This window comes from Cricetulus griseus, chromosome X (assembly GCF_003668045.3).
Source record: "Cricetulus griseus strain 17A/GY chromosome X, alternate assembly CriGri-PICRH-1.0, whole genome shotgun sequence".
NCBI classification, from domain to species: domain Eukaryota; kingdom Metazoa; phylum Chordata; class Mammalia; order Rodentia; family Cricetidae; genus Cricetulus; species Cricetulus griseus.
The window spans coordinates 8620483-8641242 of record NC_048604.1 but is presented as its reverse complement, the minus strand read 5'-3'; positions in this window follow the sequence as shown (position 1 = coordinate 8641242).

Genomic DNA, 20760 nt, shown 5'->3' with positions numbered 1-20760 from the left:
TGTGACATAAAGAAAATAACCAATTCTTTAGAGCATTTACAGCTAAAGTTTATTGTTTAGATATTCTCTATGATTCATATTAGGAATTAGTATGCAATCTTAAGGACAGAAAGGAATCAATGATTTTTTGTTCACTTGCTTGCTTGTTTTTAAAACTAAAAGCAATTTTAACAATGTGGCATTCATTGTTCCTCCCTTCCAACATGAGGCAAACACTGTTTGAAATGATAAGGTATGGAAACTCATTGTGGCATCACTATTGAGTTTGAGCAAAACAATGCTTAACATGATAAAGAGGGGCAAGAATCTCCTGAGTAGGACCTCAAGCATATCACATTAGTTTACATTCATCATTCTTTTAAGAAAGACATTTTACCAGCCATTATGTTTCAAGGTGATTCTTTATTAATTGGTGTGAACCAAGGCTTTAAACATCAAAACAAAGCATTTAGAAGATTTCTTACTAGATTAGGATCAAACTAAGGATCCCATGTTTATGACTTACTGAAAGTTAAAGGCAAAAAATAGAGTGGAAGTAAAGAGGGTTTCGTGCACATGCTGTTCTCTGTGTAAGAAGGTAACTAAAATCATCAGGGTTCTTGGAATTTAATCAGAATCAATTGTGAAGAATAACTAACTGTATAAACACTTCTTAATTTTCAGAAACACAAATATTATCCAAATACATAGTCTACTTAGCCACTCTTTCATTATTTAACTATTATTAATTTTGTGATCATTTAGTCTTAGTGTGAACAAATAAAAATTCAGTATATGTTCATTTGAACACTGAATTAAGATTATTACTAATTGTGGGTCTGTTTGGTTGGTTTTTTTGTTTGTTTGCTTTGTTTTTTGTTTGTTTGTTTGCTTGCTTTTTGAGACAGGGTTTCTCAGTGTAACAGACCTGGTTATCCTGGCACTAACTTTGTAGACCTGGAACTCACAGATCCACCTGCCTCTGCCTCTTGAGTGCTAGGATTAAAGGTGCCTCCTGGAGGGCTGAAATAAATTTGTGCTCTACCACTGCCAGGTTTAGTACTTTATTGTTGTTTTTTTTTTTTTCTAAATCCTTTCACTAACATTACAAGGTTAATACATGCGGTGGTGGTTCACACCATTAATCCCATCATTTGGGAAGTGGAGGCAATGGGATCTCTGTGAGTTGGAGGCCAGCCTGGTCTACAGAGTGAGTTCCAGGATAGCTGTGTCTACATAGATAAACCCAGTCTCAAAGAAAAAGAAAAATGAATACAAAGTTAATGTTTCCAATAATTTGCATTGATTTTTTCTACTGAACAGGATGTAGAATCACACAGGTGACAAACCCTTTGGCTTGTTTGTGAGGAAGTTTCCAGATTGGGTTAACTGATGTAGGAAGACCCAACCAAACTGCAACAGGCACATTTCAGGACTCCAGACTAAATACAAAGAAGAAATCAAACTGAAAACTAGCATTATCCTCACTCTACTTTCTGAATGCATATGTAATATAGCCAGCTTACTTCCATTTCTTGCTGCCATGATTTGTCTTCCATGGGGGAATGCAACTTCAAACTATGATCCAAAATAAACTTTTATATGCTTATATTGCTTTTGTCTGGCAGTTTGTGGCATCAATGAGAAAAGTATCAAACATAATTACCATAGAACAAAACAGTAAAAGAGAAATAATTTCTCTACAACTCAGCCTGTTTCCAGAACTTTTCTGTACCATTCTGGAATACATGATGTTCATTTATCTAAATGAAACTTAAAGTTGCATACAAGCCTACATGTAGACTGCAAAAACTCTCGAATAACAAACATAGTATCAGTTATTAATTATAGGGTAAATAAAACAGTGTGTTGATGGGGAAGTCCTTCTGTGTATAGGTTTCTCTTATTGGTTAATGAATAAAACACTGATTGCCTGATTGGCCAGGCAGGAAGTGATATAGCTGGGTAGAATCAGAATATAAGCAGAGACAATCAGGAAATCACTCTCTTCTCTGCGGAGATGCTGAGCAGATGCGATGTAGACCCCAATGGAGTAAGAGGCCCAGACCTTTCTTCCGGTAAAACAAGACTACATGGAAATGCTTAGATTTATAGAAATTGGTAAATACTTAAGTCAGAACTAGCTAATAAGAAACCATAGCCAATGACCAACAGTTTCATAACTAATATAGTGAGTGTCTGCGTGTTTCTTTGAGGCAGAGAAGGGCAGTGGGACCTAGTCCAGCCAGAAAATTCTCATTACAGGGTGCCAATTACCAACACCAAAAAGAATGTCTTTTCCACGAAACACATGTTGGCATTAGAGTCCTGAAGGAAAATTCAGAGCACTCATACTCTAAATGGAATAAGCTTTTGTTTTTCTTTGTTGTTTTTGAGACAGGGTTTCTCTGTGTAGCTTTGGAACCTATCCTGGGAATAAGCTTTATGTATATAGATAAAAGACAAAAATGAGGTTAGCTGTAACAGTATGTGTCAAACCCTCACCCACTTAGACTAAATTAGGGCAACTGTTCTGTTAATAAAATACAGAATAACATAATGTACTAATTTGATTTATATGTATGTGATAAACACTATAGTAAAAGGCAACTTGAGGAGGAAAGGTTTTATATTCTGTTGCACTTTTTAGTCTGACTTTGACTGAAGCCAAGGCAGTAACTCAAGCAGGGCAGAAACATGGACTTAGAACTGAAGCAGAGACAATGGAGGGGTGCTGTTTACTGACTTGCTTTTGATTTTTCTTAGTTTGATTTCTAATACAGTCCAGGACCACCTGCCTGGAGGTGGACTGGGTCCTCTCAGATAAATCATTAAACAAGAAAATGCCCCCAATAGTTTCCTTTAGGCCAATCTAATGGAGACATTTTCTCAATTAAGTCTTCCTCTTCCCATATAATTTCATTAGTGTCAAGCTGAAAAACATTAGCCAATATATACAACTCACATGAAAAAACCCAAAGACTCCAATACCTCTCCCATGGAGTCTGAAATGCCAAGAGTTGGGAAAATACCTGAGGCAAATGATATACATGGCTTAAGCAGAGCAAAGGAAGATTCACTGGGTCTAAAACAGGCAAAGATACACTCTACTGAAGCTGCAAAGGTTTGCCATAGTATACCAGGACCCTTCATGCCTTGGTAATCAGGCATTCTGGACAGAAAATTTAGTGTCATGTGATCAAGAGAGATTGGAAAAATTATGCATATTTACAAATAGTCACAGAAGGAACTGTAGGAAATTTCCAGTTTAGATATAGCATCAAAGGTACAATCTATAAAAAACAAATAATCAGCCAGATTTCAACATCTAAATCAAACAGGAGACTTTCCTTTGCAAACACAATGTAAAGAGAATGAAGACACAAGCCTGACACTGAGAGAAAAATGTTGACAAATGATATATCTGAGAAATGACTGTTATTCCAAATGTGCATTTTTGTTTTTCCCATGTATAATGCCTTATATGTTTCTTAATGATTAAAATATAATTACATTTCTCCTTGTCCTTTCCTCCCTCCTCTTTTTCCTTCAAATTCATGAGCTCTTCTTTTCAGTAATTGTTATTGAATGCATATATGTATATGTACATATACAGTTATGAACATTTTGCAAATGGACATCCAATTGGTATGCTCTTTCCTGGGGAAGAACATCTCCTGCCCAAATGTGCAAATTCTTTTTCTTTCCTTTTTTTCAGATAGAGTTTCTCTCTGAAATAGTGCTGGCTATTCTGGAATTCACTCTGTAGACTAGGCTGGAACTGCACAAGACCCTTCTTCCTCTGTCTCCTGAGTGCTGCGATTAAAGGTATGCTCCACCACCACCCAACTCAAATGTACAAATACTTAAAACTCAACAATAGAAACAATTCAATTAAGAATGAACAAGAAATTTGAATGGATAATTTACCAAAAAACAAATTGACATAAGAAAAGATTATCATCATTAAATATCAACAAGGAATTGGAAATTATAATGATAGTTATGACAGTGACCAAACCCAATAAACCTGACACCACCAACTACATGTGCAATATGAAACAGTAGGTCTCATTTAACGATGTTGTAACACAAAATGGTGCATCTATTTTAAAGGAGAATTGGTCATTTTCTTACAAGTGAAAACATTCTAAGCACATAATCCAGCATTAATGCTACCAAGGGAGGTAGAATTCCACGTTTACATAGAAGCTTAAACCGAGTTAGTTATAGTGCTTTTTGTGCCATTATTACTAAAGTTTAAACTTCAATTGGGACCTCTGATTTTCTCCTGCATGGTTTGTTAAGGCCCATTCCTCCCCCTCCTCTGCCTACAAACCCCACTTACTCAGAGAGTCTGCCAAACAAAAGAAAGGCACTAAAAATCCTAGTTCTGTAGTATTGGCAGCTACTGCAGCTTCCTCCCAGGAAGTTGGCAGCAACCCGAGTCCTTGCCTGTAGTATTTTCAGCTTTTGACCACACTTGAGCACAAACCTAGCTTGTGGTAGATACATCATCACCCCTTGCCTATAGCCTATAAAGTCTCCATGCTTTAATTCAGGCATGTGGCTTCTCCAGCCTTAATCTCCAGGACTGGATTCGCTTAGTTCATATAAACCTGCTATTACACCTTTTGATTTGGCTTGATCTGGCTTACTGGTCATCGGAGAAACCTATGATTGGGGGGAGGGTGCAGAAACTGTATTATAAACCAGCAAAAAATATGCTTCAGTGAATGCATAGATAGTGTAGCTTTGGAACTCATGAGAGAAATTTCTTTGTGTAGTGAATGATGATTAACACAAATTAATCACCATTGATCACAAGTGGTAAAAGTACAGAAAATAAATTTATGTAAGAATGCTCAGCTACAAATGAGACTTCTATATCACTAGTCTTCCCCAAGATTCAAGGACCATTGAGGAAAAGAAGGCAAACAGGTAGGAAGGGCCAAAAGTCAGGGAGGATGAGAGTGATCCAAGGCCACTGCTCTTTTGAACTGGCAGCAGATGTGGTTGCTTCCATGAAACCTATGCAAGATTAAGCCAGTCAACATTCCAGTCGGGAAGATGGAGGGATTCATGAGCCCCAACCTTAACTGAGGAGCTATGTACAGTTGATAGCTGCCAGGGTGTGGCTTCCAGGAGGCTGACCATGCTACAGTGGATGAACCCACCCCCAGGAGTATACAGACATCACAGATTAGACCCAATGGGTTATTATACAAAAGACAAAAGAAAACAACATCATAAAGTTGGGGGTTTAGAGAGGTAGAGGAAGATCTGGGCTGAGTTAGAGGAAGGCTGGAGGTGAATGTGATCAAAATGCATTCTATCAAATTATTAATTAAAATATTTTAAAAGCAAATTATTTGATTAATAAAATATGATGCATCCTGACACAGGAATACTATCCTATGCTAAAAACAGGAGGAGTTTATGTAGAAATTTGTTTTGTTTTGTTTTTCAAGACAGTGTTTCTCTATGTAGACCTACCTAGCTGTCCTAGAATTCACTCTGTAGCCCAGAATGGCCTTGAACTCAAATATGTGCCTGCCTCTGCTTCCCAAGTGCTGGGTTTAAAGGCATATACCACTACTGCTCAGCTTTAATATGTATTCTTATATAGTGAAAGAAGACATTTTGAGAGGAATAAACTATGTGGATTTATGCTATGTTGTATTTTTGAAAAGATAACCATAGAGGGAATAAAAAATCATTGACGATGGTGAAGAGAAAAATGAATAGAGAGAGCCTAGGGAATTTTTAGAGAAGTTAAGCATCTCACTCACATACTACAATGGTGTATTCATACCATTATGGACTTTACAACAAGCATGGAATGCCCAATCAAAAGAAATGGATCATAATGCAAAATATGAACTTGGGTGATAATTAAGATTACTGTATTATCTAAAATGATAAAAATGTTTCAATAATTTAGAATCTCTGCTTAACTCACTGAAGTGTCACCATTCCTGAAATTGTCCCATAATTGTAGTACTATATGACACCTTGTCTCCTATAAATGTGACAGTTGTGACATGGCTGTCCTGGACAAATGCTCCAATGCCTACTCCTTGAATCCTTGAACCTCATGCCTCTACCTTCCAAGTGCTAGGATAACTGACCCAGCATGCCTGGCTTGAAAAGCAGTTTTGTTATGGCTTTTCCAAACCACAGATTTTGATCTCTTTCCCCTTCTGTTTTATTAGCTCAAATTAGAAAGAACCCTGCTTCACATGTCAAAGCCTGCTCCTTCCCCCTCCTCTCCTCTCCCGACCTCCACTAACCCCCCACCGCATACTCCTCTGCTCCCCAGGGAGGGTAAGGTCCTCCATGGGGGATACCCAAAGTCTGTCATATCATCCTGGGCAGGGCCTAGGCCCTCTCCCATGTGTCCAGGCTGAGAGAGTATCCCTCCATGTGGGATGGGCTCCCAAAGTCCATTTGTGTACTAGGGATAAATACTGATCCACTACTAGGGGCCCCATATATTGTCCAGACCTCCAAACTGATATCCTTCTTCAGGAGGTCTGGAACAGTCCTATGCTGGTTTCCCAGCTATCATTCTGGTGTTCATGAGAAACCCCTTGTTCAGGTCATCTGTTTCTGTGGGTTTCACAAGCCCAGTCATGACCTCTTTGCTCATCACTCCTCCCTCTCTGCAACTGAAAGGGGATTCCTGAGTTCAGTTTAGTGAATTCCCCTTCTTCTTCACAACTATTCCTGATCCTGCAAGAGTAAGAGTATAGTGAATGAAATGAAGTAGAAGTGTAAAAATGTTATTTGTTATCTGTAGTTTGAGTGATTAAGGAGGGAAGTCTGGGGATTTTGTTACATTTTATCAATACCAAAATACATGCATGATGATTACAAGACAGAATGAGGATTCTGGGCCATATCACCAGCTTCTCTGCTGTTCCTGCTGGGGTAGCATCTCTCAGAGGCTGCTCTGCAACCTCATTCCCAAAAGGCAATTGTGAAGCTCCAAGCCTTGGTTTGCTGCAAGCTCACCCAGTCTAAGAGAGCACTACCTCTTAGCCCACCACATATCCTCAGAGAAGATGATTCCCATTGGGCCAAGCTTCCCCAATACAATTGGCTATCAGACCAAATTCCCACAACAAGTAACCACATATTTGTGTCAGCTTTTCCACTAGCTAAAAGTTGGCCTTTTGTCTCCTAACGAATTGTGGGTTTCTTTTGAATTTTTTATCTTTCCTACTAACATTTCTCTCTCTCTTGACACAGCTTATGGCTAGTTCATATCCAGAAAATATGCAAATATCCTTTCTTGAATAAGCTCTTTAGTTCAGGTCACCAAATTCATTGTTTCATCACATCTTTAGACATTCAAAGCAAGCAGTAGTCAACATCATATACACTTGATTTTATTTGTAATTGTCAAATATCAGTTGATTGTCTAATTTTACAAACTTCTAAGAGCATATGTATTTTGACATTTGAGATGACTGGTTTTCTAAATTCTTTCTCACTAGACAATATCCTTTCATCCTAACCTCCCAATGTACACTAGGATTCCCTAGGCTTAAATAGTTACCATGGGCTCCATAGAGGGCTCAAAGCTGTTTATCCTATTTCTTTTTACAATTGCTATACTTATACCTCTACTGGAAATTATAATTCTTAGCATAGTACCTGACAGCTAGAAGAGTCACTGTTTAACTGATTATCATTTTGAGAATTTGTGAGGCTTAGGAATATAGGCTATTTTTTACATTATTCTGGGCGAAATAATTAAGAAATTAAATCATTTGATGCATGAGTATTTCATACTGAGTTTTTGAAATTTCTACTGTCTATATATAGTATTAAGATAATGGAATTGTATTGACTGGCAAAGACTACAGAGTAAACACTTCTTAAGGGAAAGGAACAGGGCTGGAGAGATGGCTTAGCCACAAAAACTAGGCTCACAACAAAAATATAAGAGAAAGGAACAGAAAATCATTAATCTTAAGAACAATAACTGAATAATATGTTTCCAAAATGAACTGTCTGTCTTATCTCAAGATTTTCAACAATTAATACAATTTTTACTCTATAATGGAGAAGAGAGGTTCTGAAAATTTTATTCAGTATGAAATACACACAAAAGATGATGTTGTGAAAAAAAATCATGTTACCAAGGTAATATTCAAGTATAAGTGTAACTTATAAATCTAGGTTTCTTATGCTTGATATATAGAAGTTCTACTGATGCATATTCTTCTTTGCTTAGTGACTGAAATTCAGCTCATTAATCAATTCATTTCTATATACGTTATGGAGCACCTATTATATGCTCAGACTTCTGTTAAATACGCAAAGACATTTTTCAACATTTCTCAAGAGTTGATGAATGTAATAAAGGGGATTAAGTAACTACTTAGTAAGTACTTTTAAGTGGAATTAAAAAAAACTAATTTCAAATTGAATATGTAGTAAAGGGTAACTGAAGTTTTAAGCAAATATGTGAAAATCATAACATTGATCTATTACATGCCAGAAATTTTTTGATGGAGGAATATGAAACTTTTATGGTGGTTGGTATAATACAGTATATAGGATTATGTTACCAACATTTAGCAGTTTTACCTTTGAAATAGTCTTAAAAGCACTATTGCTATGAAATAACATGAAAAATGAATGTATGATGACTTAATAAGCTCATCATGTTATCTTATGCTCCAAATTTCTTAGCATGGTAGAAATCCCCAGATGAAAGAAGTCTCAGTTCTCTTGCCTAACCAAGAATAAAAAAGCACATCTGAGTGTATACATAAATAGTGAACACTCATTTTTTTGGAGTTGGTATTATCAATCAGGAAGCAATGTGATGAAGAAGGTGGGTTGATTATTTAAAAAAGTATCTTGTATTGCTCTAATAGTATGGCAACAGATGGAATAAAACATTTTTTAAATAGCTAAGCTACTGAAGAAGAATTTGTTATCTCTAAACTATAATATAACCTATTCATTAGATTTATATTTCCATCTCCCTTTCCAGTCTTTGGACCCATAATGCTTTAAGTAGTTCACAAAAATGAATCTCCTCTGTAACCAGGCAGTTACTATTATACTTTGCTGCAGTGCTATCTCTGAGCATGGACCCAAGAAACAAGCTGGCATAGTTATTCTGATATCTAACAAAATAGACTTTAGACTAAAATTAATCAAAAGAGATGAAGAAGGACATTTCATATTCATCACAGGAAAAATCCATCAAGATGAACTCTCAATTCTGAATATCTATGCCCCCAAAGCAAGGGTAGCAAAATTTGTAAAAGAAACATCACAAATCAAACCCAACAAAATAATAGTAGGATGCTGCTTCTTCTGACAGTCATGGCTGTGGGAAGGGCGGATCCTGCTGGTCACTTTCCAGGGCTGAGTGGGATGGTGAGTGTTGATGATGCCGAACCCCCCTCCTAGTTACCAGGGAGAAACACAAACTGAGTCATGGAAACCTGTTGAAGCAGCGTCTCCCTTTATTGTAACAGGCACGCATTTATATAGAGTTGAGAAAGTGGGTGGGGACCTCAGGATCAGGTGGGGTGTAAAGGGCCAATATTATCTCACCACAGCAGCAGTAGCTGGGCAGAGGCAGTTTTGTTGAATCACTGTTATGTGAAAGTGATAATTCAGAGACAGGTCTTCAAACTCTAGCAAGGCTCAGGAAATTCCACTAGGCCTTGTGTCCCGGCCTTTTTAGGCCCAACAGTAGGAGGCATAAACACCCCACTCTCACCAGTCAACAGGTCTGCCATACAGCAACTCAACAGAGAAATAAAGGAAATAACAAAAGTTATGACTCAATTGGATTTAACAGACATCTATAGAAATTTCCACACCAAACTCAAAAGAATATACCTTCTTCTCAGCACCTCATGGAACCTTCTCCAAAATCTACCACATATTCAATAACAAAGAAAACTTCAATAGACAGAAAAAATTGGAAAAAAACCCTGTAACTTATTGGATCGCCATTGCTTAAAGTTAGAATTCAACTTCAACACTAATTGCATAAAGCCCACAAGCTAATGGAAATTGAACAATGCTCAATTGAATCACCCCTGTGTCACAGAAAAAATAAAGAAATTAAAGACTTCCTAGAATTCAATAAAAGTGAATACACAACATACCAAAATTATGTGATACCTTGAAAGCACTGCTAAGAGGAAAGTTCATAGCACTAAGTTTCTTTATGTATGCATACCTGAAAACTCTACCATGGAACTCCTAAGGCTGATAAACACTTTCAGTAACATGTTAGGATACAATATTAACTCAAAAACATCAGTAGTCCTCCTATATACAGATGATAAATGGTCTGAAAATGAAATCAGAAAAACATTATCCTGTACAATAGCCACAAACAACATAAAATAGCTTGGGGTAACTCTAACAAGTGAAAGACCTGTATGTCAAGAACTTCAAGTCTTCAAAGAAAGAAATGGAAGAAGTTATCAGAAAATGGAAAGATGCCCCATGCTCTTAGATAGGTAGGATCAATATAGTAAAAATGGCAATCTTACCAAAAGCAATCTACAGATTTAATGCAATCCCCATCAAAATCCAAACACAATTCTTCACAGACCTTGAAATAGCAATGTTCAACTTCATATGCAAAAAAAATAGGATAGCCAAAATAATCCTGTACAATAAAGGAACTTCTGGAGGCATCACCATCCCTCTTTGCAAGCTCTACTATAGAGATACAGTAATGAAAACAAATTGGTATTGGATGAAAACAGACAGGTGGACCAATACAATTGAATTGAAGACACTGACACACCTGTGAACACCTGATTTTTGGCAAAAAAGCTAAAATTATGCAATAAAAGGAAAGCATCTTCAACAAATGGTGCTGGCATAACTGAATGTTGACATGTAGAAGAAAGCAAATAAATTCATGTCTATCACCATGCACAAAATAAGTCCAAATGGATCAAAGACCTCAACATAATTCAACCACACTGAACCTATTAGAAGAGAAAGTGGGAAGTGCCCTTGAGCACATTGGCACCGGAGACCACTTCCTGGATATAACACCCATAGCACAGACACTGAGTTCAACAATGAATAAATGGGACCTATAGTGGGAAATTACCAATACGGAGTCAGGTAGAAATATAAGGGTATTTAATAGTGAAAATCCTTGCTTACAGAGTGACCTAGCCAGCTGGCATGGCAGTGGTCTGTACACAAGCCCAAAAGAGAAACCGAAAAAGAAAATGCAGTCACACTACATCACCCTGACCACGCCCTCGCAAGCATGGTCAGGAACACCTGTAGCCAGCCCCTAAGTAGGCGTGGCTACAGCTTCCTCTACAGGGACCTACTGAAACTGAAAAGCTTCTGTGAAGTAAAGGACACATCAACAAGAAAAAATGGCAGCTTAAAGACTGGGAAAATATCTTCACCAACCCCACATCTGACAGAAGGCCGATTTCCAGAATACACAAAGAACTTAAGAAACTAGATATCAAAATACCAACTAACCAAATTAAAAATGGGCTACAGAGCTAAACAGAGAATTCTCAGAGGAGTCTAAAATGGCTGAAAGACACTTAAGAAAGTGCTCAACATCCTTAGTCATCAAGGAAATGCAAATCAAAACAACTCTGAGATACCATCTTACTCCTGTCAGAATGGCTAAAATCATAAACACCAATGACATTTTATGCTGGAGAAGGTGTAGAGAAATGGGAACACTCCTCCATTGCTGGTGGGTGTGCAAACTTGTACAGACACTCTGGAAACCAGTATGGTGGTTCCTCAGCAAAATGGAAACCAGTCTACTTCAAGACTCAGCAATACCACTCTTGGGCATATACCCAAAGGATGAACACTAATACCACAATTACATTTGCTCAACTGTGTTCCTAGCAACATTATTTGTAATATCCAGAATCTGCAAACACCTTACATGCCACTCACACAAAGAATGGATAAAGAAAATGTGGTACATTTACACAATGGAGTGCTACTCAGCAGTAAAAACTATGACATCTTGAAATTCCCAGGCAAATGGATGGAACTTGAAGAAACCATCCTGAGTGAGGTAACTGAGACCTAGAAGACAAACATGGTATGCACTCACACACAAGTAGATATTGGACATAAAACAAAGAATGACTGCCTACATTCCACAACCCCAGAGAAGCCAGGAAACAAGGAGGACCATAAGAGAGACATACATGGGAATATAGACAGCTCCTGAGTAAATTGGGAATATGATGGGGTGGGGAGGGGAAAGGGACGGGGGGGGGACCACAGGGGATCAACAAGTTTGAGTTGGGGCAAGGACATAGAACAAGAGCAAGGAAATAAATACCTTGATAGAGGGAGCCATTATGGGGTTATTTAGAAACCTGGTACTAGGAAAATTCCCAGGAATTCACAAGGATGACCTCAGCTAAGAATCTAACAACAGTGGGGAAGGTACTGTAAATGCTCTTCCCCTATAATCAGATTGATGATTACCTTAAATGCCATCATAGAACCTTCATCCAGTAACTGATGGAAACAGAAACAGAGATCCACAGCAAAGCACCGAGCTGAACTCCTGGCATCCAGTTGCAGAGAGGGAGGAGTGATGAGCAAAGGCGTCAGGACCATGCTGGGGAAACACAGAAACAGCTGACCTGAGCAAGGGGGAGCTCACAGACTCCAGAATGACAGCTGGGTAACCTGCATGAGACTGAAGTGGGCCCTCTGAATTTGGGTGACAGTAGTTTGGCTTGGGCAGTCTGTGGGGCCACTGGCAATGGAACCAGTATTTATCTCTAGTGCACAAAAAATGGGCTTTGAGAGCCCATCCCCAATAGAGGGATTCCTTGCTCAGCCTAGATACAGAAGGGAGGGTCTTGGTCCTGCCTCAAGTGATAGACTTTGTTAATTCCCCATGGAGGCCTCACCTTCTCTGGGAGTGAATGGGTAGTGGGTTGGAGAGAAGGTGGTGGCAAGCAGGAGGACAGAAGGGAGATAGAATGGGGATTGGGATGCAAAATAAGATTTTTGAAAATAAAAAAGTAAAAAGTAAAAATTAAAAAGGTGAAATTGACTTTAAAAATAACTCATCAAAAATATCTTCTTACTAACATGTTTAAACATATTGTTTCAGAAGGTTTTAACTTTGGTCTTCAAATTTGAGTAAGTGCAAATTGATAATAGCAATATTGTGCTCTCTATGAGAATAATTGCTGAAAAGTAAATTTAAAAATCAAATTAGAAAATCATTAGAATTTAGTTAACTGGGTTCATGTTCATAACTAAAAATAATTGGTTCATAGAGTAAAAAAAGATACACTACAACAAATTCTGAGCCATATCTTATATCAGAATTTGGAAAGCTTATTACATAGCTTTCCATACATATTATTATTTCCATACATACATACCATACATATTATTACATAATAGCATCAAAATTATCTGCAGGGTATACAGTCAATCTTAGAAATCACTGAATGGTTTTATCCACAAGCATTGATGAATAAAATACAAAGCAGTCCTGAGAACTTAATTTAACCTACGGTTGCTTTCTCTAAAATAGTTTCTCACTGATCTAATGATTCCTTCTCTGGGAAGCTGAAATTGTTCACAAAAGCATTTATTTTACTTTTTTTCTTGCATTACTTAAGCTCAGATTTCTACCTTGCCAGAGACAAGCTGGATGGTCACAAAAAACAAAGAGAAATTGGTGTTTTCTCAAACATAACATCAATTTAAAAATAGAAAGTGACTACTTTTCTTTGCAGCTCACATCCACCTACCTTTCTTCTTATTTGCCAAGTCCTATTTGACCTTCATGATGCAGCTGAGAAAATTTCTAGGTAAATGACAAGACAATAATACTGTTAGCCATTCCTACTTCCATCTTTAGTAGTGTCAACTGGCCCACAAGGGACTCAACAATTTCTCAACAAATGTAAGCCCCAGGTCCTCAGTGTTTCTTCCTCACCCATCAATTCCCTAGTTATGGGTTGATGAAGATACCAGGGCAGGTATTTAAAATTATTTCAGTACTCCAAACAGACTCAGGATAACTAAACCCTGTTTGTCACTGATTTTAAAGTCTACAGTTCTTGAATGGTTTATGATACTTTGGGGGAATCACTATTTTTTTACTGCTGCTGAAAAACAAATAGCTCATTATCATAATGTGAAATAAAAGGTATTCTGTTTAAATATGTCTATCAGTGGTATGCTGTTTCATCCTCATAAAAATCCTGGGAGTGATACATGACAAGGATATTGACTGCACATTATATTTGAAGAAAGAGAAGCCCAGGGAGTACTTATTTTCAGTATACTTTTACCTTCTTAGCTAATAAAGTGCTAAATTATGCTTCCTTTTAACCTGTCATGTATAGTCACTTTCTACTGTTTCCTTGAAAAAATAAATTTATTTTCTATAAAAACAACTCCAACTTTTGTATTTGATCTTCCTTTTTCTGGTGGTATGTGATAATATTTTGGGGGTGGTAGTGAACAAATGTCTACTTACCCCATATAGAGAGCCAGCTACAGAACAAAGTATGGAGACCACTGAAGTCCAATTTGATGAAGTTATGAGTTTAACTGTAGCTACTTACAAGGATATGGATGAAGAGTTACTTACAAGAGCAGATATGACTCAAAAACAGCTGCATCACAAAAGCCAATATAAATGATAGTTCACAAAAACACACCGTACAATCTGAATGCATTTAACAAATTAGATACTGTCCTTTCCAGGTAACTCAATGGATTTGAGATTCTTTGTTTATATACTCTTGATGAGGAAGAGACCTAGTGAATCCAGTCTGTTTCAGGGATTTCCTGAAGCTAATTTGATTTATCTCCTGCCTCAATGATTTTCCATGCAAGATGAAATGTTTCAATTACAGAAGAAACTGTTACATATCACTTGGCTGTCTCAGAACTGAGGGAATACCTGTGACCAAATAAAAATCATGTGTTTTGAAGACTATGAAATTCTACTATTTTATCTAACTCATTTTATCTAACTATTTTATCTAACTCATTCTCTCAATCTGAGAAATCTGCATTTCATATAAGTCTACAGGGTCTTTTATAAACAACTAACACTGTCAAATTCATGTTAATTCTTCCATACTGGTAGACTCGTGTGCAAGACAACCTTTGACAATCCATTCTGCCAAAATTTACTATTGGGTTAGAGTATTAAGAAATGAATATTGTGTTTTTCTGCTTTATTAAATTTCATTTCATGGATCTTTTTATTTTACTAGTGTATAATTAAGACAATATGTTCACTAAATTAGAGAGTTATATCTAGTAGTCCAGGCCTTCATAAAGAATGTCAGTATTCCTTGCCAGTGGTTCAGACTACATTATATTTCTGAGTATGACACTATCTTGGTTATGTCAAAATTAAATAGTCTTTATAACAATGTCTCCCAAGAAAGAAGGTCTGTGGCCAAGATATCAGTCTACTCAGAAATTACCAAGGTAAATCATTACATTTTCTTTCTTCATCACTAAAATGTTTCTGTATAAATATTCTTTTTGAGTCAGAATGGAAATGATTTTAATTTTTCCATATGATGAGAGATGATTTAATAAAGTACTTGGGGTGTGGAATAATTAAAAGAACACCACATTACATAATAATCCTCAGGGTAATAAACACAATTTCCTCCCTCTTCAAAATCTACTATGTTAAAAAGATAGGAATTAAAGTTATATAATAAGTTCTACTGTTCCCCATTTCCTTCTGGCTTATGGGTCTTATTTCAACAGAAGAAAAATTATTTATTAAGAGGGTTTTTTTTTGCATCCAGCATTGTGCTAAGGCTAAATGGTTAACTAAACTGACAGAAATATTTGGTTTTCAGAATTGATTTTTTAAGACAAAAAGGCAGTAATAAATATGATAAGATTATAAAATATATATTTAGATGCTAATATGCTCCAAAAGTAAGTATAAATTGGGGGGATGAGTAGATTATGTTGAAAAGTTGGGCATCTAAATTACACAGAATAGTACTGACAAATTTACCAAGAAGATATATATTCATTGGATTGCTAAGGTAATATGTGATTTTCTTGATATATATATAATATATATATATATATATATATATAATATATATATGCATGTGTGTGTGTGTGGTAAAACCAGTCATGACTAGAAAATGGATCAAATAGAAATATTATCCAGTCATAAATTGATATACTAAATAGCAATAAAGCATTCATGTTCAAGAGGACAAATAATCAATTTATGGAGCTGTATTTTCCTTGAAGTATTTAGCAGTGATTTAGATGTGAGATTTTTTCCCCAGAAGTCTTTCAAATTTTAAACTGTAACTAAGTGCTTGGCATTTGTCTTTGTCAGTAACTTGACCTGAAATTGTGACATTTCTTTTTGCTCAGGAAACCTAGGGATTAAGAATAAAAATTGTAATGAATGTAGAATTGTAAGGGTCACTGTACAGTAAAGCTTCTGGATTTAGATGGTGACACATATATGAGAGAAAATTGTAAGAAGAATATGAGCCCTGGAGCTGGGTACACTGTGGCCATATCTCTACCCTGTATGCCACTAAACCTCTTTGTTCTCAGTTTACTTGTTATTTAATCTCTGAATTGATTTAGAAATGTGAACTTTAGTGATGTTGCATTTACAGATTATATGAAAACTTAGTTTATCAATTATAAGATTTAATAAAAGATCAGAAACTTCGTAAGTTTGAGCCTAACAGTACCTACAGTTTGGTAGGCTGTTGAGGGATTAAATAAATTGATGTAGATTGACTAAACTAGTATCTGAATTATGTTTATGTATGCATGTTGTTATTATTAATATGAATTAAGTTTACATAGCAAATCACAAGTGTGTGTATGCTTTTGATTGATAGAATACTACCTGTAGTGACATGTCCCATGTGTCAACCACTTTGTTTTATAAACAGCTCTTTCACTGACCTGGATTTCATCATTTAGACTGATCAGACTGGACAGCACAACAGAGAGCTATACCTTTGTGCTAGCTTGAGTAAGACATGTTTTACAGAGTAAAGTATTTTGAACTCTTGGTCCACAGTTAGTGTTGCCATTTGCTTCAGGAAGTTAATCACTGGGGGTGGGCTTTACAAAGTTTAATAAAGTATGGTGGTTTCTCAGAAAACTAAGAATAAATTTTCCTCAGGCCAAGGAACATGCCTCTTGGACATATACCCAAAGGATGCACAAACATACCACAAGGACATTTGCTCAACTATGTTCATGGGAGCATTATTTGTAACAGCCAGAACATGGAAACAACGTAGATGCCCTTCAATTTAAGAATGGATAATGTAACACAAAAATAATAAGCCCAGAGACCGATAGTGGGGTTCAAACTTCAAGCTGAATATTAGAAAAGCAAAGCAGCTGGCCACTAGCTTCTTATCGATCCCTCAGGCTGAATGGGCTGACCCTGTCTCCACAATGTCTCACCAAGCCTCAGACTGTAACCTTTCCTCAGCAAGGTGGCTGGAGAATGAATCCTTTCTGAGACCTTGCTTCTGTCTTTTGTATTATTCTAGTGTTGGGAATATAGCTGTGAACTATAATTCTCTTTTAGACTAATTCAATCTTGTGTAGATCTGGGTGGCCTTGAACTCACAGAGATCCATCTACCTCTTAATCCTGAGTCCTAGGATTAAAGGTGTGTACCACCACCTCCCAGCTTCTTGCTTCTGGGATTAAAGGTGTGTGTCACCACTGAGTAACTACTATAGCTTGAGGCTTACTTTGCTTTTCTGAATCCTCAGTCAAACTTTAATAAATCATAAACAATATATCACCATAGGATAAAGAAAATATGGTACATTTACACAATGGAGTATTACTAAGTGGTTAAAAACACAATGGCATCTTGAAATTTGCAGGCAATAGATGGAACTAGAAAAAAATACATCCTGAGTTGGTAACCCAGACACAGAAAGACAAACACAGTATGTATTCATTCATAACTGGATATTCGACTTAAAGCAAAGGAAAATCAGGCTACAATCCACAACCCCAGAGAAGCTAGGTAAAAAGGAGGACCCTAAGAGGGGCCCACATGGAGGGCCCCAGGGAAGAGAAATTGTTAAGATCTCCTGGGTAAACTGGGAGATGGTAGAAGAGAGGGATGGGAGATGGGAACATGAGAAATCAAGAAGGACTAGTTGGGGGAGGGACAGAGAGTGAGAGCAATAAATAAGATATGCTGATAGAGGGAGCCATTATGGAGTTAGGGAGAAACCTGGTGTTAGAGAAATTCCCAGGAATCCACAAGGATGACCCCAGCTAAGACTTCTAGGAGAAGGTGTCTGAATGGGTCTTCCCCTATAACCAGATTAGTGACTACTCTAATTGTCATCATAGAACTTGCATCCAGTAACTGATGGAAGTAGATGCTATGCAGTGACCCACAGCCATGCACTGAATTGAGCTCCTGGAGTTCAGTTGAAGAAATTAAGGAGGGTTCATACGAACAAGGTGGCTCAAGAGCATGGTGGTGAAAACCACAGAGACAGCTGACACAAGCTAATGGGAGCTCATGGACTCTGGACAGACAGCTGAGGAACCTGCATGGGACTAAAGTAGGCCCTCTGAATTTGGGTGACAGTTATGTGGCTTGATCTGTTGAGGGGTGGGATGCTGGCAGTGACCCCAGTACCTGTCCCAGGGGCAAGAACTGACATTTTGGAGCCCATTCTTTATGGTGGGATACCTTGCTCAACCTTGATGGGGGGTCTTATTTCTGCTTCAACTTGGTATGCCAGACTTTGATGACTTCCCCAAGGGAGGCCTTACCCCCTCTGAGGAAGCTGGGAAATGGGGGTGGAAGAAGGAGAAGGAGAACTGGGGTTGGTATATAAAACAAAGAAAATATTTAGAAGAAAAATGAAAGTTTAATGTCTTCCAGTTTGCTCTCTGTTTCCTGCTAGTTACTGAAGATTTGAGCTCTAGGCTTTCTGCCCTGCTGTGGTGACTGCTGCCTACTGCTATGCTTCCACTCCATAATGGACTGTTATCTCTATGGAACCATAAGCTGTAATAAACTTTCTGTTATGATGCCTTTCACATGGTGTTTTGTCCTGACAACAAAAATGTAGTTAATACACAGTCTTTCTCCATCTCCTCTGTGCTGTGACTACAAGTACAGGTCATTACACCCAGCTTTTTAAAAGATGTACCTTGTAGAAATCAAACACAGATTCTCATGCTCACAAGAAAGCACTTTACTGACTGATTATCTACTTGGTTTAAAGCAAAAGCCATTAGCTTAGTGAGGCTGATTATTGCTCTAAGTGATAAGTCATCATGAAGACAGCAGGTCAGCAGCAAAGCTGTGGGCCCAGTAAATACCAGTGAACAAAGTTCCACTGAAACTAAAGATGATTCTTCTGATTCAGTATGTCCCCATTTTCTCTTGGCCACTTTTTGGTCAGGATAATATGACCTTAAGATTAACTCATCATGGAAAAATTGCTCCTTAATAGCTTTGCAGACATCAACAAAATATTCCAATTTTCAATGAGATAAATTTATATATACTAGCAGAATGGATCTCTAGATCCAGTTTTCTCTTTTCATATTTTTTCCCATTTTCACACTCAAATGATTTTACCTCCCAGGATGTATCATCTACTCTATTTTCCCTACTACAATTACCATTGTTTAAAAATCTTTATTTAATTACAAGTACTCTAAGTGATTAAAATATGGAGGTGGTCTTTTATTTTATGCAATCTTTCTTGTCTACTTAAAGCTAGGCAATAGAATTATGTCTATTAACTTATGTAGGCAGAATGTATGTGTATCTCATTTTTTTTCAAAAAATTCCATGTTATCACACATAATTGTCTACTCAGTATCTCTATGTAGATATCCAATTGGTATCTCCAACTTAATGCATCCAAATCTAAACTCAATTTTTCTCTAACATATTGTTACAATATTTACACATAATTTTCCCACTCAACAGTGTCCAATATTAACCAAACAATTAAGGAGCAAGGAAGATAATTTTATTCAGTGTCCAATGATAGGCTATAGGAAGCTCATCCCCTAAAGTTATGGAATCTTGATTTTTACCAATGGCTGTGTTAGAGAAGCTGGAGTATGCATACTGACATCTGTGCTTTTCAGAAAGAAGGGAGACTTCCAGGAACCAGGTACCACCTGTTTTCTTTTATAGTATGAGTAAAAACAGACCTGTTATTATAAGTGGGTATGTTTTATTATCAGTATAATGAGATTGCCTGCAGTGAAACCATAATACCCAAACATGATCAAGTTAGTCTAAATTTTCCCTCCTGGGTGGGAAGTAAATAATAGCTTGGTTATCATCAATAAGAAACATGTTATTATCAGCATCCAAGAATTAATATATGGGAACAAGTGGCAGAAATTAACAGGAAAATAGGTTATCAGTAATTTCAGGGTTCAGATGGGGGATAGGCTATGCCATTAATTATAAATTCCAATTTATTAGCTGTTTTTACAAAATTCATCAATGCCATTCTTGTCTCCATTATTTTATCCTATGACAAAGTTATATATGTATACAGTGTATTTTTTCACCCATATCCCTCATGCTTCTTCCTTCCATTTCTGGCAATCCCCATGAACTTTCACAAAAGCTATCACCTTAATTTTCTTGCTTTTTTTCTGTTTTGTTTTGCTTTACTTTTTTTCCTTTTTGAATAGTTGGTGTAACAAGGGCCACTCATGAGGGAATGGGTGTGAGTCTATCCACTGAAACAT